At 40.3% G+C, this 17,188-nt stretch overlaps 1 protein-coding gene across 2 annotated transcripts in view; it reads right to left on the reverse strand.

The window, feature by feature from the left end:
• LOC124162349 (potassium voltage-gated channel subfamily KQT member 1-like) overlaps positions 1-17,188 on the reverse strand; it is a 377,689-nt gene that overhangs the window by 78,421 nt on the left and 282,080 nt on the right. The gene's annotated exons all lie outside the window — the stretch shown is intronic.

A 17,188-nucleotide genomic window follows, 5' to 3' on the forward strand; every position in this document is an offset into this window, starting at 1 on the left:
ATGAATAAAATCATCAGCAGTGATTTAGAAGAATTTCTAAAAGTCAGTCAGAGGAATGTATTACACAGTGTCAGCATGAATGCGTTGATTCTAAATGACTACTTAAATGACAATATCTGTGACAATGGACACCAAATGAATAATGCAACCAAAAAAATGTATATGTTTGTGCCAATTCTTTTAAAAAAATTACTGTTGTAGAAAGAATGACGAATGCTGTCGTGTTAGTAATGCAAGAAAGATAATGAAATTTGTGAAGTGATTCAGCATCAATAAATATAGCGATATAATGAATTTGTATTCTTGATTATTTATTACAGTTTTTTATTAGATCCTGGTGTCTTATTTAATCGCACGTTCGCATTTCTTTCTTTGAGAACCTCGAATCAACGAAAGAATTAACAATGGTAAGTGAAATTTGACTGGTTCCTGTTGAAATTCTTCCAAGGGTGTTTAATATTTCTAAAAAGCTTTCCGATTGTGAAAGAATTTAGATGAAGTCTTTCTACTATCTGACGAATCCGATTAATGAGTTCTGATATTTCATAAAAAGTTCGGCTTTCTACGGTTTGTGTAAAAGTGAAAAATATGCATTTACGGTAAAGTTTCATTGAGTGGGTCATGGTTTCCATAGACGCGAATTTAATGGCTATGATAAATACGCGGTTGCACTAGTTATATTCATCCTTTGATTTTCGGAGTTGGACGAAATAGATAATTCCCTTACATTTACAAGAGACGAGCTTTCAGTACGATGAATGGTTCACAATCGGCCGAATGGCCTTCGGGTTGTGACGTCACGCGCGAGTCCTCAGGCCTTAGTCTAGGTGGCGTTGGTGGTAGACACCGGTGCCACCGATCATATATCTAACCAGAAAGAATGTTTCTCTTCTTTTGAACAGTTTTCAACGCCATTGAAAATACATATTGGCGACAAATACACAATGGATGCACTAGGTAAAGGGACAATCAAGTTTGAATCCTGTGTTAACGGTAAATTGCTACCGTGTCGCATGGAGAATGTACTATATGTACCCACTGCCCGGAGAAATTTGTTCTCTGTTGTTTCCGCCCTTGATAAAGGCTTGTCTTTTAAGTCGTCGAAAACTAAGTGTGAATTTCTTAAAGACGGTGTAGTGAAAGCTTGTGGCGTCCGGTATGGACAATTATTCAGACTCCACATCCGTGTGCTGAAGTTAGATGTAACGGGTGCCAAAGAGATGAATGTAGCATCGAAAGACACACTACAAATTTGGCATGAGCGTCTTGGTCATCAAAATAAAAGACATGTCCTGAAGTTTCTCAAACAACGGGGAATCGAAGCTACTGAAGGTGAAAGTTTTTGTGCCGCTTGCGTTCAAGGTAAGCAGCACAGGAGTAGCTTTCATTCAAGAAGTCATTCAAGAACCTGGGGAGTTGATACACGCTGACATCTGTGGGCCGATGGAGTGTGAGTCTCTGGGCGGAGCACGTTACTTTCTATGCTTTACATGCGATTACTCGAGGTTTCGCATGGTCTACTTTCTGAAGGAGAAGTCAGAAACTGCACAGAAGATTACAGAAGTGTTGCAGATCGTGAGGAATCAATGCAGACGACCTGTGCGTGTATTTCAATGCGATGGTGGTCGAGAGTTTGTCAATGATGAGGTAGAAAAACTGTTAAAGTCAATGGGTGTGGATTTCTGTGTCTGCAATCCATATACGCCAGAGCAAAGTGGTTGTGCAGAGCGTAGTAACAGGACTGTGGTTGAACTCGCTCGCACAATGCTATTAGCAAAGAATTTGCCTAAAACATTGTGGGCAGAAGCAGTTAATACGGCTGTTTATGTTCTCAACCGAACAGGCCCAAGCAGTGTGGATGGAAAAACACCGTATGAGATCTTTACAAGGAAAGAGTTTCATTTAGACAAACTTCGGGTTTTTGGTATCAACTGTTACATTCACATACCAACAGTCCGTCGGAAGAAATGGGACCCAAAGAGCCAGCGTGGGGTTTTTGTGGGGTATTCTCAGAATATAGATGGATTTCGAGTGTGGATAAAACCTGGAAACAAGATAGTTCGGAGTTGTGACGTCGTATTTGAACCTGAGACTTGTGGGGGGCTGCTGACGTTATTTCCAACTGACGTGCATGATGAGCTGGAGCGTTCAAATGATCCTGAAGAGGACTGCGTTACTGAACCCACTGATAAATGTGAGAGAAACCTACGGGATCGTTTGAAAATCAAACCACCTGAACGCCTCATTGAGGCCGTTTTCCAATTCGCAATTATTCACCCTTCGTGCACTTTTCGATCGTCAACTTACGGATGTGACGACAGCAAGGGTGGATCCAATCGGTTGAGGGCGCAAGGGAACGAAGGGTAAGTGAACTAGGGAACGGGGATGCTCCCTCGCTCCCTTCCCCTCGTAGGAAGTGGACGTCAAAATGGCGGCAATGGAAAACTCAGAAATCTTGAACTGGAGTTTTAACTAATTTTGTGTTTATTATGTGAGCTCTTCTACGTTATATTATATCGGCATTGTGAATTCTGGCTCTTCGCATGCAAAAATATAAGTATAAAGGTGAAATTGATTCTTAAATCAACCACCAGATATTCTAACACTACCCCGTGCGTCACATTTCGTTACTGCCAATAGTTCGCATTATTTCCGTTCACACTTTATGGCGCCAGTAGAGCATTAGTAAGGGAACAGGGTGCAAGGGAGAAAGGGATCAAGGGAATGAGTGCATACTACGTGGATTGGAAAACGGCCTGAGTAAATGTTAGCTGAGGTTGATGAGCCAAGCAGCTACTCGGAGGCAATGAAATCTGATCAGCGATTACTCTGGGAGAAGGCTATGGAGGAAGAGATGGCTGCCTTAAAGGAAAACTTGACCTGGACCCTCACTACGCTACCAGGTAATCGCAAATCCATCTCTAATCGATGGGTTTACAAAGTAAAACGTGCAGGTGATGGTCACATTAATAGATACAGGGCTCGACTTGTAGTGCGAGGGTTTAGCCAGCGAGAAGGAGTAGATTATAGTGAAACTTTTAGCCCTGTTGCCCGGCTCGATACTATATGAGCTGTATTAAGTATTGCTGCCAAGGAACACATGCATTTGGCACAATTTGATGTTAAAACTGCTTTTCTCAATGGGGTTCTTGACGAAGAAATATTCATGAAGCAGCCAGAGGGGTATGATGATGGCACTGGCAGAGTCTGCAAGCTTCACAAAAGTTTATATGGGCTAAAGCAATCCCCCCCGGTGTTGGAATAAGTGCTTTAAGGAAGTTCTTAAGGACTTTGGACTGTGTGAGAGTGAAGCAGATCCTTGCTTATTTTATGGGACAAATTGCCATGACAAACTGATAGTGGTCATTTACGTTGATGATGGACTTGTGGTAGCATCAAATAAACATAAAATTACTGAATTTATGCAACGTTTAGAAATGGAGTTTAAAATCACTAGTGAACCAGTGGGATACTTCTTGAACTTACACATAACTCAAAAAACAGATGGTTCAATCTTCATAAACCAAAGTTCTTATGTGGAAGAGGTGCTGCAGCGGTTCAATATGGCTGAAGCAAATCCAGTTTCTACACCAATTGAACAGTATTTGAAAGAAGAGGAAAGGAAGGATGCTGAGAAAACAAGTGCACCTTATCGAGAGGCTGTGGGCTGCCTGTTGTATCTGGCTGTTGCTACTAGGCCAGATATAGCATTCTCCGTGAGCTATGCATCCCAATTCCTTGATAACCCAGAGGTAAGACATTGGGGTTTAGTTAAACGGATTTTGAAGTATTTGCAGGGTTCAATGTCACAGGGGATTCTCTACAGTTCATCTGAGAATGGTGGGGAACTAGTTGGTTACAGTGATGCTGATTATGCCAGCGACCCCACTACGCGGCGGTCAGTCAGTGGCATTGTGTTTATGCATAGTGGTGGTGCCATCACCTGGGCCAGCAGGCGGCAACAGTGTGTGTCGCTGTCAACCACAGAGGCTGAGTACATTGCTGCTAGTGAAGCCGCAAAAGATGCTGTCTGGTTGAAGAGACTCTTTAACGAAATTTCCCCATTCAAGTGTCCCCCGGTGTTGTTCTGTGATAACATTAGTTCTATTAAGCTTGCTAAAAACCCTGAATTTCACAAGAGGTCTAGCAGGGCTATTCTGTAACAGATAGCGGCTCCGCTATCACGACGAAGATGCTATTTCTGGCGCAATATTACGCCCCCCCGATTCACTATCTCAAAATAGCGGCCCCTAAGCGGAATTAGGGGTCGCTTTATAGCATCGACAATAACGCCAGCATTTGGCTCGCGTTATTCCGATAGCGGCCCCTACCAGGGGCGGAGTTTTGTACACGTCCAATCATATTTCTCGATTCTTTGCAATAAACAAATGAGACACTCCGAAAACGCAGCAGGATACTCGGCAGCCCGGGAAGAAGTTAAAAATACGATGTGGCTTGTGCTTGGAGATTTTGCTCTTTTTCTATCGGATATTTTATAGCCTAACTAATAAGCGTCTACATTCAAGGGTTCAACAGTCGACGACGGAAGAATATCGCCAATTTTTGAGCTTAATATATCGGAATTTACAAGTATAATTGTCTTGAAGAGGACATCGTCCGCTACGCACTATTCGTTCACCTACGCCTATAATGATTATACTCTTATGATTAGTGGTGACGAAATTATTTTTACTAGTACGTTCATCTTCAGCCACGGGTTGTTTACATCGTTTGTCTCATTGCTCACCGTAATTCTACGATGCCCACAGTTAATCCACAGTTGTCCACAAGGGTAATTATTTAATTATAAAACATATTTGTCACTTGAAATCACATTTTAGGCCATTTAAAATACATCCGTTGAGGAAAACAGCTGTTTTCTAGATTACGCGGATGTCATGGAAGGAATCATCGCGAGTGTTGTGATTGTGAACTCGTGTGACATACTTTACGGTTTCTAATACCAATTCCTCGAGCAATGATTATGGAAGTGTTATCATGTTTGCATTTTGATACCATTTCCATGTTACTTCAAACAACTATTAGCGTTGATATGACTCGGACTAAATATACTAGTACAGTGTAAATTTGTGATATGCCGCAAGACGAATGATGTTGAAATGAAATATATGCAGTTTTATGATGAATAATTCATTAAATGTTTCCTCGTTTCGAGCAATCATTCTGTTTATTTGCCCCTTTCTTCCGTTGGAAATCACGGTACGTACTTATTAGTATATATTAGTATTCATTGTCAATTGCAGCGGTGCTGTCTGTGCTGTGTGATAGAATGCTCGCAAGGGCATTTATTAAGGTAGGAGAGATATTTTCATGTTAAATCCCATTCTCTGCTGATGAGCTTGATCATAAATACTGTAAGAAATTTTCGTCGTCTGCAATGCGCGGAACTGTTTTCGACCGTCATTTGTATCTTGCTCTCGGAGATCTTGGATTTGCAGGTAATATCATAAAACCTAAAATTGGCTTTCGCTGACCGCTAGATAACGATGGAATAATTAAAAAAAAGATATTTTAATCATTATTATGTCTAATAATTAGATATTTATAAATAACTTAATGAGTTACTCGACTTGTATTACTTGCCCTACACTAATTTTCATACCGACTACAGATTTCACGGGGGCGATATATTACGCCCCCCAAAATCGGCGTAATATAACGCGATGCTATTTGCAGAATCAAAATCGATGCCATTTGAAAGAGGGAAATAGCGGCGGCGCAATAAAGCGCCCCCAAGATACAGAATAGCCCTGTAAGTACATTGATGTACGTTATCATTTTGTTCGTGAACAACTCCAAAAAGGACAATTATCAATTGAGTATGTTCCAAGTAAAAATTGTTGAGTTTACACTCCAGTGGCATTTCGTTGTTCATTTGTTATGTATCATTCTCTCGTGTACTGCTGTGCACTTCAAGCCTTGTTCTCTGTTCTTGTCTGTCGTCCGAGCAATAAAGACGTGTGTGTTCCGCCCGACGTTTGCCTCGTTCTTTCAACAGGTTATGGCCCAGACAGCCTCAAACTGCGTTAGTGATCGTTATAGGCCTAACTTGCGTTTATTCCGTAGACATTGGTTTCTTTGAGTGAAGCTTGCATTCTAATCCGTATTTTTCAAAATATGGCAAGTAATACTGCGCCAGCAATTGAAAAGTTATCGGGCATGAATGACTATAACTCGTGGGCCTATGCTATGGAGATGTACCTTGTGCATGAAGAGTTGTGGGATTATGTTGCCGGGGTTAAAATACCGGAGAAAGACTATTCCGCAAGACTCGAAAAGAAAGCTCTGTCAAAAATAGTACTTATGATACGACCAGAGCTGTATTCGTACACGAGGAAGGCAAAAACCGCCAAAGAAGCATGGGATTCGCTTAGAAATACTTTTGCACCTTCTGACGCGAGCGGTAAGAGACTTCTTCTGAAGAAATTATACACGTCAAAGCTCCAAGACTACCCAGATATGGAGGCGTATGTTGGTGGTGTCATGTCGGTGGTTCATAAGTTGTCAGATATGAACTACGACACTGACGATGAGCTAATTGCCTACGTGCTCATTAACGGTCTTGGTGAGTCGTATGACGCTCTTTCAACGGCCCTTGACAACTGCGGGAAGACCCTGACATCAGCATTTGTCAAGTCAAGGCTATTGGCAGAGGATGCTAGGCGAGGAGAAAATAAGGCGGAGGCAGCAGCCTTAGCAGTAAAGAACCACGGGAAGCAGCAGTACAGCCGATCCGAGCCCGCGCAGACGCAGAGGAGAACAACGAATTCCAGGAAATACAAGTGCAACAAGTGCCAAAGATTCGGGCACAAGGGTTCCGAATGCCGTACCATCGTGAGGAGCCAGCCTTCCCGGGACTATAAAGAGAAGGTTTCAGCTTTCCAGACAGCGATGGGCGTATCATCAAGAAAAATCGGTTGGTATTTGGACTCTGGTTGTACTGAACATATGTCAAACCAACGACATCTTCTGAAGAAATTTATTCCCAGAGAAGGATTAACTGTAAGTGTTGCAAATGATAATACCTTAGATTGTAAGGGAATTGGTATGTCAAATGTTCATATTGATGATGGTGCTATTACAGTTAATAATGTGTTGTTGGTGCCTGGTCTCTCAGCTAATTTATTGTCAATATCCCAAATGGCTAAGAAAGACTTAATTCTTGTGTTTTCTGAAAAGGGATGTGATATTTATCATAAAAACAATGTATTTATTAATGGCAGAGTCAGTGGAACTGCTTCACTAGTGGATGGTTTATACAAATTAAATGAAAAGCTTCCTATGAAAAATTTTAATGTTAACCATGTAGAATCTGTTAAAGGTAATGCTTCAGCGAAGTTGTGGCACAGGAGACTTGGTCACATGAGTCCAGAAAGAATGAAGCAGTTGTCCAAGATAGTGGATGGCTATGATTTTACAAGTGGTATCCAGAGTCCATGTATAAGCTGTTGTAAAGGGAAACAGGAAAGGAAACCCTTTCATTCTCAAGGTAGCAGATCAAGTGCTGTTTTGGAATTGATTCACAGCGATGTTTGCGGACCAATGGAGGTAAAATCAGTTAATGGTGCTCGATTTATGCTAACGTTCATTGATGACTATTCACGCAAAATATTTGCTTATTTTTTGAAAAGCAAAGATGAAGTCACTCAAGTTTTTATAAAATTTAAGGCCAGAGTTGAAACAGAAACTGGTCGAAAAATAAAGACATTGCGATCTGACAATGGAGGTGAATATGTCAATAAGAATTTAAAAGATTTCTTGACTTCAAATGGAAATATGCATGTTCTCACAGTTCCCTATTCACCTGAACTTAATGGAGTTGCTGAGCGTGCTAATAGATCAATTTGTGAAATTGCAAGAACCATGCTACATGATACTGAATGTCCCAAGTATTTGTGGGCAGAAGCTTGCAATACTGCAGTCTTCATAAAGAATAGGTCCCCTCATGCTGCTCTCACTAATATTACTCCTGAAGAGCTATGGTCTGGTAGAAGGCCAAACATTCAAAATTTTAGAGTGTTTGGGTGTAAGGCAATGGTTCATATACCAGATGTTAAGAGAAAGAAATGGGATGTAAAGAGTGAGCAATGTAGATTTTTAGGTTATGCTGATACATCTGGCTGCTACAGGCTGATGAATAGCAATAATGAAGTTATTGTTGCCAGAGACGTTATCTTTGACGAAAATAATGAACCAAGTGTTGATGTGTCTGATAACTCTAATTTTGTGCCTGTAATGGAATTGTTAAGCCATAATACTAACAAGGGGAGACCACGAACCTTGCTACGCCTTTTTCAATGCCATATTTTTCTTTTGGCGTTAGGGATGCCGAACGGTTCTCGGAACTGGAAGTCGTTCCGTTGAATGGGCCTTAGTTTAGCAGTAATTAATTGTTTTTCACATGGTACTTTGAACATGACGAATATGTCTCAGAAACAGCACGGTTCCCTCCAGTATTGGGGCTGGTGTAGTGGTTAGCGTCGTTGGCTTCCATTCTAAGGGTCATGCGTTCGCGGCCCGAAGGTGGAAGTTTTTTTTTCGCTTTCTATCTGATCATTATCGTTCTATTTCGATTTAATTTCAATTACAGCAAGCCTTGGCAGAATGATAAATTTTTTATCGCTGTTGTGGCTTTTACATATTTAAACATTGTTACCCCAAACGCGGACATGGGAAGAATACTAGGAAGGGTTTGTTTTCGCTCTTACTTTAATGTTTTGGCTACCTTACACTGTTCGACTTACAAATCAAAAATGAAAAGAACTTATTGCGAGTCCACTTAACATTAAAGATAGTGGTGAGCAGCAGCATGCATGCAATTGTAATAAGGAAGAACTCAAAACGAATATTAATTACCTTATCTCTCAAACACTCTCGCAATTCACATCGCTGGAAAAAGAAGTTTACTTACAAAGTACTAAAATAATTAAAGTGCGAGAGGGAAATAACATTAAATTCCACATAATATAAACAAAATATCACAAGCAAAGTTTTCAGAATTATATTTTACGTTCGTTACGGAATATCCAGCGATTTCGAGTCATGTGAACATGAGATGAGATGAGACAAAATTACCTTATTTATTTCTTTGTATATGTTGGAAAGATACGCCTCATATGTTAGAAATTATGGCAAATCAGAAGACTTACTTTCTCATAGACCATGGTCACTAATCCAATTCTTCCCCGCCCGCCACCATTTTCCAAAAAATGACCTCTCTTCACCGCATACGACTCCAGGCTGAAAGGCTGGGAATTCCCTTCTCACATTCGCTTCCATAGTTGACGAAAGAATTCGTACAGAGCGAAGCTTCTCTATGTCCTTACCGCCACGAAATCTCCCCAACTCCCCAGGATTTTCCACCGACTTCCAAAGAACCGGCGTCATCGGCGCCCACCCTGCAACCTGCTGGAAACCACCCGCGTCCGGAGTAATGGCCTGCGGCTCCTCCACTCACAACATGGGACCCCCGTACTACCCTTCGTTTTCCTTGCGACAATAGGTACCCTTCACCACGGGGTACCATAGTTGCAGCTGTGCGAATCCATCTCATATTCGGGAGTGGGAACAACCGTTTCACCACGGGACAAAATTTTAGGGATTCCCAACCGATGAATGTTTTAAAACCCTCCGCCCATTCCTAATGCCTCTGCACACCACCCTCTCACTGCCGACCATAGGTCGTTCACTGCACTCCACCTCCTCTCCAAATAACCCCCACCTCCCCGCCATACATATATGACCGTTCTTTCGAGGATTGTGCTGTGGTACTCAAGTACCCATTACCACGTGACGTTATTATTTTCTATTGTAACCAAAGGGAAATGAAGTTTCTATTGAAAAACGCGGAACATACATTGCAAATTTGTTCTATTTTTGACATTCTTTTACTAATTATTCACATTCGCCGGGAGTTTGTGGGAACAGGTACTTGGGTGGTAATCATCATAAAAACAAACGAAACACATTATAATTGCGCACCAAGAACATCTTATGAAGCACTGCCTCCCACAGACACAGTTCCCCCTCAAAACTTCGTCTGGGAAACAAACCTGACGCACATTTTGGAAAAAGCTTCTGCTCTGTACAAGTTTTGACGAATACCATGCGTATTGAAGCATGCATTTGTATTTTGGTGATGAGAGTTGGTCGTGCACCAACGAATGTATTCGTATTTCGTCTTCTCTCGAACTTATTTCACGGTTCTCTTCAAGGAGATAGGAGCAGTTTTGAATACGAGAAATAAATAGTTTCACCTGGCGATAAAAATACACGTCGCAGGGTTGGCAAATCGGTGTGCATTTTGGTGGAATAATTTTTAATTGGCATGTTGGCAGGTCATTGTCATCAATAAATATTTCATCGTATATTTCAGGGTTAGTTTGACCCCCCCATGAATCTATAATAAGGAGGAATTGATTTGTGGAGACGTATGGTTTCAGCACATTTCTCAAAAATACCTTGTACACATCAGTCGTCAATTTTCCAGACTTGGAGGAAGTCACTACAACGTTCTTCCACCTTTCTTCCAAATCCTCGACATTTTTCCTCACTCTTGGACCGAATACCCCTCCTACTTCCTGCATACAGAGAAAAACTTTTGGTAAAAGTTCACCGGCTGAGGTTATAGCGTATTGAGCCGTGTACGAATGCGTCACCTTGTTTCTGTCTCCAGCACACAGGAGCACTGATTTTTCTCCCCGATGACTTAAAGTCCGTTTGATATCCACTCGATACTCACAGCCAGTTTGATCCGTATTTATCACGTACTCTGGAGCGTATTTAGGCATAAGTTTACTAACTTGCTTTTGAAATAGCTCTGCACTCTTTAGTATATCATCAAATGATTGTATGTCCCTATGAGTAACATAATTTGTCACTTTTCTTTGTCGAATTTTGAACTCCGTTTTGAATTTAATAAGCCAGGACCTAGAGGCAGAAAACTGAAATTCTGGTGAAATGTGCTGATAAGCCACGGCTAACGCCCACTGCTGGAGTGATCTGGACGTAACATGCTCATTCCTTTTCCTTGCCTCACAAAATCTATCGTAGGTGCATTTCTTTATCATTTCGCACTTATCTAACCGCGTTCCTCCTTTCTCAATGTCTTTATTCCATGCCTTGAGTTGAAATTTCCTGGTCAGTAAATGGGATCCTCGCTTCTTGAGGGTAGCTAGCGACCAATTCGGGTGTTCTTTTGACAGATTAACCACTTTAATTTTGGTATCCAAAGAAACTCGCACGAATTTCGGGGATTTTGGTGAAGGTTCATAGCATTCACCGGCACTTTGCGACGGGGGCGAGCTGCTTTCGGCTGACTCCTCTTCGCTCTCACCATCGGAAATAAAATCTGCCTCCACATCTTCGTTCTCTAGGAAGAGTTCTTCCTCTTCCACGAACATGTTCTCTTCTAGAATTTCCATGAAATTGCTTACAGCTTTCTCACCAATTAGACGCGCCTTTCTCGATACCTCAAGATTTAAGGGGTCTTGAATAACATTCATTTCCCTCAGAGTATCTGTGGAATATCAATGCAAAATTTTTGCAATCACTTGATAAAAAAATATTCATACAGCATGCAATTTTAAATTGATGATATCCCTCTATTAAGTGAACGAATTTAAATAAACGCTTCACAAGCATGCGCTCGAGACAAAATATTTATTCAACTATAACTTATACAGAATTCCAAGTAAGAAATGTAATGATGAATTGTTAATTACTATTGGCTTACCTTGGAAGTATATCACCGCGCCGGTGGCGTCTTCTTTGGAATAATCAAGAAGGCATTGTGTGCTGCCTTCTCTCTCCGATAGAACTGACGCACTGGATGTACTTGCTATATCCATTGCACACAAAAGAAGGAACACTACTATTGATTTCTTGATTTGCAGGGAATCAAAAACAAGTCGAACTCGGTGTAATTTGCTCGAACACCTTTTCACTTCCGTAATATTCCACTTGTCACTAGAAAAAGAGAATTACTCGCAAAACACGTCGTGACCACACAAGAACTGAACAGGAGCGGATGCAAACCCGAAGTGAGTTCGCCCAAAGCAAAGCCTTGTTGAAGGAGAGAACGCTGAAACACGGGCATATGTTTATTGCACCCTGAAAAACGTATCCTAAGCTGCCCCCCTCGAAAACACGTCGAAAGATGGAAGGGGAGCCCTAACGGTCTCTATTTTCGCAGAAATTACATGGGTAGGTGGTCCTCCTGTGTTCATAGGGGAAGGGCTACTGAAAAATTTGGGGAGCGGCGAGATAGAGACCAATTTGGTGTACATCGTTGATTTTAAATAATCAACTTTTATTTCATAATATTTTTTAATCGATATAATATTTCGGAAGGGTTATTTTATAACGGAGGCACTTTGTTAATAAACTTTTTTTCCAGCGATGTGAATTACGAGAGTGTTTGAGAGATAAGGTAATTAATATTCGTTTTGAGTTCTTCCTTATTACATAATGGGTATTTGAGTACCACAGCACAATCCTCGAAAGAACGGTCATATATGTATGGCGGGGAGGTGGGGGTTATTTGGAGAGGAGGTGGAGTGCAGTGAACGACCTATGGTCGGCAGTGAGAGGGTGGTGTGCAGAGGCATTAGGAATGGGCGGAGGGTTTTAAAACATTCATCGGTTGGGAATCCCTAAAATTTTGTCCCGTGGTGAAACGGTTGTTCCCACTCCCGAATATGAGATGGATTCGCACAGCTGCAACTATGGTACCCCGTGGTGAAGGGTACCTATTGTCGCAAGGAAAACGAAGGGTAGTACGGGGGTCCCATGTTGTGAGTGGAGGAGCCGCAGGCCATTACTCCGGACGCGGGTGGTTTCCAGCAGGTTGCAGGGTGGGCGCCGATGACGCCGGTTCTTTGGAAGTCGGTGGAAAATCCTGGGGAGTTGGGGAGATTTCGCGGCGGTAAGGACATAGAGAAGCTTCGCTCTGTACGAATTCTTTCGTCAACTATGGAAGCGAATGTGAGAAGGGAATTCCCAGCCTTTCAGCCTGGAGTCGTATGCGGTGAAGAGAGGTCATTTTTTGGAAAATGGTGGCGGGCGGGGAAGAATTGGATTAGTGACCATGGTCTATGAGAAAGTAAGTCTTCTGATTTGCCATAATTTCTAACATATGAGGCGTATCTTTCCAACATATACAAAGAAATAAATAAGGTAATTTTGTCTCATCTCATCTCATGTTCACATGACTCGAAATCGCTGGATATTCCGTAACGAACGTAAAATATAATTCTGAAAACTTTGCTTGTGATATTTTGTTTATATTATGTGGAATTTAATGTTATTTCCCTCTCGCACTTTAATTATTTTAGTACTTTGTAAGTAAACTTCTTTTTCCAGCGATGTGAATTGCGAGAGTGTTTGAGAGATAAGGTAATTAATATTCGTTTTGAGTTCTTCCTTATTACAATTGCATGCATGCTGCTGCTCACCACTATCTTTAATGTTAAGTGGACTCGCAATAAGTTCTTTTCATTTTTGATTTGTAAGTCGAACAGTGTAAGGTAGCCAAAACATTAAAGTAAGAGCGAAAACAAACCCTTCCTAGTATTCTTCCCATGTCCGCGTTTGGGGTAACAATGTTTAAATATGTAAAAGCCACAACAGCGATAAAAAATTTATCATTCTGCCAAGGCTTGCTGTAATTGAAATTAAATCGAAATAGAACGATAATGATCAGATAGAAAGCGAAAAAAAAACTTCCACCTTCGGGCCGCGAACGCATGACCCTTAGAATGGAAGCCAACGACGCTAACCACTATACCAGCCCCAATACTGGAGGGAACCGTGCTGTTTCTGAGACATATTCGTCATGTTCAAAGTACCATGTGAAAAACAATTAATTACTGCTAAACTAAGGCCCATTCAACGGAACGACTTCCAGTTCCGAGAACCGTTCGGCATCCCTAACGCCAAAAGAAAAATATGGCATTGAAAAAGGCGTAGCAAGGTTCGTGGTCTCCCCTTGTAAAGGGGAAATGGGAGCTGAAATGTCTTCAGAGGGAGACACACTTTCTGAAAGGAGGTATCCCATGAGAGAGAGAAAAACAAAGGTTTTCCCTGATTTTGTTACTTACAATGTTCAGGATTTGAATCTGTTAACTGATCCACTGTCCTCAAGAGAAGCCCTCTCTAGACCAGATGGAGACAAATGGCATGCGGCCATGCAAGATGAGTTAAAGTCCCTAGCTGAAAATGGTGCATGGTCTATTGTTCCTAGATCAGAGGGAGTAAAGGTAGTACCTTGTAAATGGGTTTTCAAATTGAAGAAGGGAATAGATGGGAACCCTGATCGATATAAAGCTCGATTAGTTGCGAAGGGGTTTATGCAAGCTTATGGTATCAATTATGAGGAAACTTTTGCACCTGTAGTTCGTGTTGAAACATTGAGACTATTAATTGGGATAGCAGTAGAATTATCTTTGCAGATAGATCATCTTGATGTCAAAACTGCTTTCCTCAACGGGAAGTTAAATGAAACTGTATATATGGAATTGCCTGATGGTGTTAAATGCAATGAATCCACAAATAGTGTGGCACATTTGCACAAAGCTTTGTAAGGTCTGAAGCAATCTTCCAGGGTATGGAATGAAACTATTCATAATGTTCTGATTGAGCTAGGTTTTGTTCAGTCTAAGCACGAAGCTTGTGCTTACTTTAAGAAAGATGGTACTAGTATTTTAATTATTGCTTTATATGTTGATGATTTGTTATTGTTTCACAATGATAAAAAGGAAAAAGATGTCATTAAAGAAAAATTAATGAAGAAATTTAAAATGCAGGATTTGGGCAGAGCAAAAATGTGCCTTGGCATGAGAATTTCTCAGAATAAATTTGATGGTAGCATCTCTTTGGATCAAAGCCATTACATTTATGAGTTGTTAAACAGATTCGGGATGCAAGATGCTAAACCAGTAAACACTCCACTTGAAGTAAATGTTAATTTGAAAAAGAATGACCCAATGTTACCTAAACCTGATGTACCTTATCAATGTTTAATTGGCTCATTAATGTATCTATCTGTTTGTACACGTCCTGATATATCTGTTTCTGTAAATTATTTAAGTCAATTTAACAATTGTTTTTCCAGTGAGCACTGGAGGAGTGCTTTGAGAGTACTAAAATATTTAAAGCACACTGCTAATGAAAAACTTGTGTTTAAGCCTACAGGCAAAAGCATTACTGGCTATGTCGATGCTGATTGGGCTGGTAATCATAATGATCGAAGGTCATGCACTGGTTTTGTATATAAATTTGCTGGAGCTGCCATCACCTGGAGAAGCCAAAAGCAGAAGTGTGTTGCTCTTTCAAGCACTGAATCCGAGTATGTAGCTCTCTTCGAGGGATCTCGAGAAGCTGTATACCTTAGATACCTAATGTCAGAGTTGTTAGATGTTGTGGAAACTGTAAAAATTTATTGTGACAATCAAAGTGCTATCAAATTGTGCCAAAACCCAGTGTTTCATGCAAGGACAAAACATATTGATGTTCGATATCATTTTACTAGGGAATTAATTGAGAAAAATGTAGTGAATGTGGAGTACCTACAAACTGATCTAATGGTGGCAGATAATATGACTAAAAGTCTATGCAAGGTTAAACATTCAAAACTAAAAGACTGTTTGGGACTGTCTTGATTTCTTGTTTTGTGTAAATTGTTACTTAATTCACTGCCAATGTCCCTAGAGTGAGAGGGAGTGTTGAGTTTACACTCCAGTGGCATTTCGTTGTTCATTTGTTATGTATCATTCTCTCGTGTACTGCTGTGCACTTCAAGCCTTGATCTCTGTTCTTGTCTGTTGTCCGAGCAATAAAGACGTGTGTGTTCCGCCCGACGTTTGCCTCGTTCTTTCACATTAGTTCTATTAAGCTTGCTAAAAACCCTGAATTTCACAAGAGGTCTAAGTACATTGATGTACGTTATCATTTTGTTCGTGAACAACTCCAAAAAGGACAATTATCAATTGAGTATGTTCCAAGTAAAAATCAAGTTGCAGATGTTTTTACTAAGCCTGTTCCAAGAGTACCATTTGAAAATTTGCGTTCTTTATTGGGCATGTGTGAACTTTAATTTGAAGTTGAATGTGAATTATTTATTTGGAATGTAAGGGTTTTCTTTTAATTTTGCTACTGATGAAGTAAGAGTCATTTTGAGCAAAAGAGATGTTATTGATATTTGATGTATTTCTTTTGTTTGTTATTACAGCAACCCTATTGGAAAAAATCAGCCGATTCCATTGAAAATTCCAATTGAAATCAATTAAAAATGCCAATTTTCAATGGAATTTCCTTGTTTTCAATGTAATATCCAAAAATTCAATCGGATTTTCAAATTTACAACTGAAAATACGAATATTCCATTGAATATTAGGAAATTCAATGGAATTCGAAGAAAAGATACAATTGAATTGTCAAGTATTCCATTGGATTCTCAAATTTTCAGTGGAATTCCCAAATATCCTATTGAAATCTCAAATACTCCATTGAAATCTCAAATACTCAATTGAAATCAAAAATACCGTTATACCGTTATTCATATGTTTACGTGCACATGGTTGTTGTGGTTAATTTTTTGCTTGTGGAGAAAAGACTATTTAGTATTGTTGTTATTTAACCTGTGCTTGATCCCCACAGCGTTGTTTTAGGTCATTCGTGTGTTTCTTCCGTGATATAGTGGAAGTCTTGATGTGATTGTATTGCTGTAGTGTGTTCATTTAGTAATGTATCGTTTGCCTTCAGTTTTTTGACTGGTAATACTAACGTTTGTGTTTAAAATGTAAGCATATTTATATAACTTAATTATGCGTACGTGCGTTACGTCGCCGACAAACAACTACTAGCATTGTCGGAAAGTGTGTATCACGCAGGTTTGTTTGTGTGAAGTGAAATTCCCGTGTTCTTGTATAAACATGAGTGACATGTTTCTGTTGTGAAAAACAAGTTATGTTGGCTTCATGTCAAACCAGAAGTATATTTATCAGTATTTTAAAGAAGCCTTTCTTAGATAAAGACGTGTGAGATATTTGTTGGTGAAGCTGTTATCGCTAATCGCGGAAAAACGTCTTCTTTTCGACAACTATTCAACGTTGTTTGAACTGGTAAAAGATGTGGCTCTCATGGTATAGTTGTTGTTCTGATAATCATG

This window comes from Ischnura elegans, chromosome 7 (assembly GCF_921293095.1).
Source record: "Ischnura elegans chromosome 7, ioIscEleg1.1, whole genome shotgun sequence".
In the NCBI taxonomy this organism is placed as follows: Eukaryota; Metazoa; Arthropoda; class Insecta; order Odonata; family Coenagrionidae; genus Ischnura; species Ischnura elegans.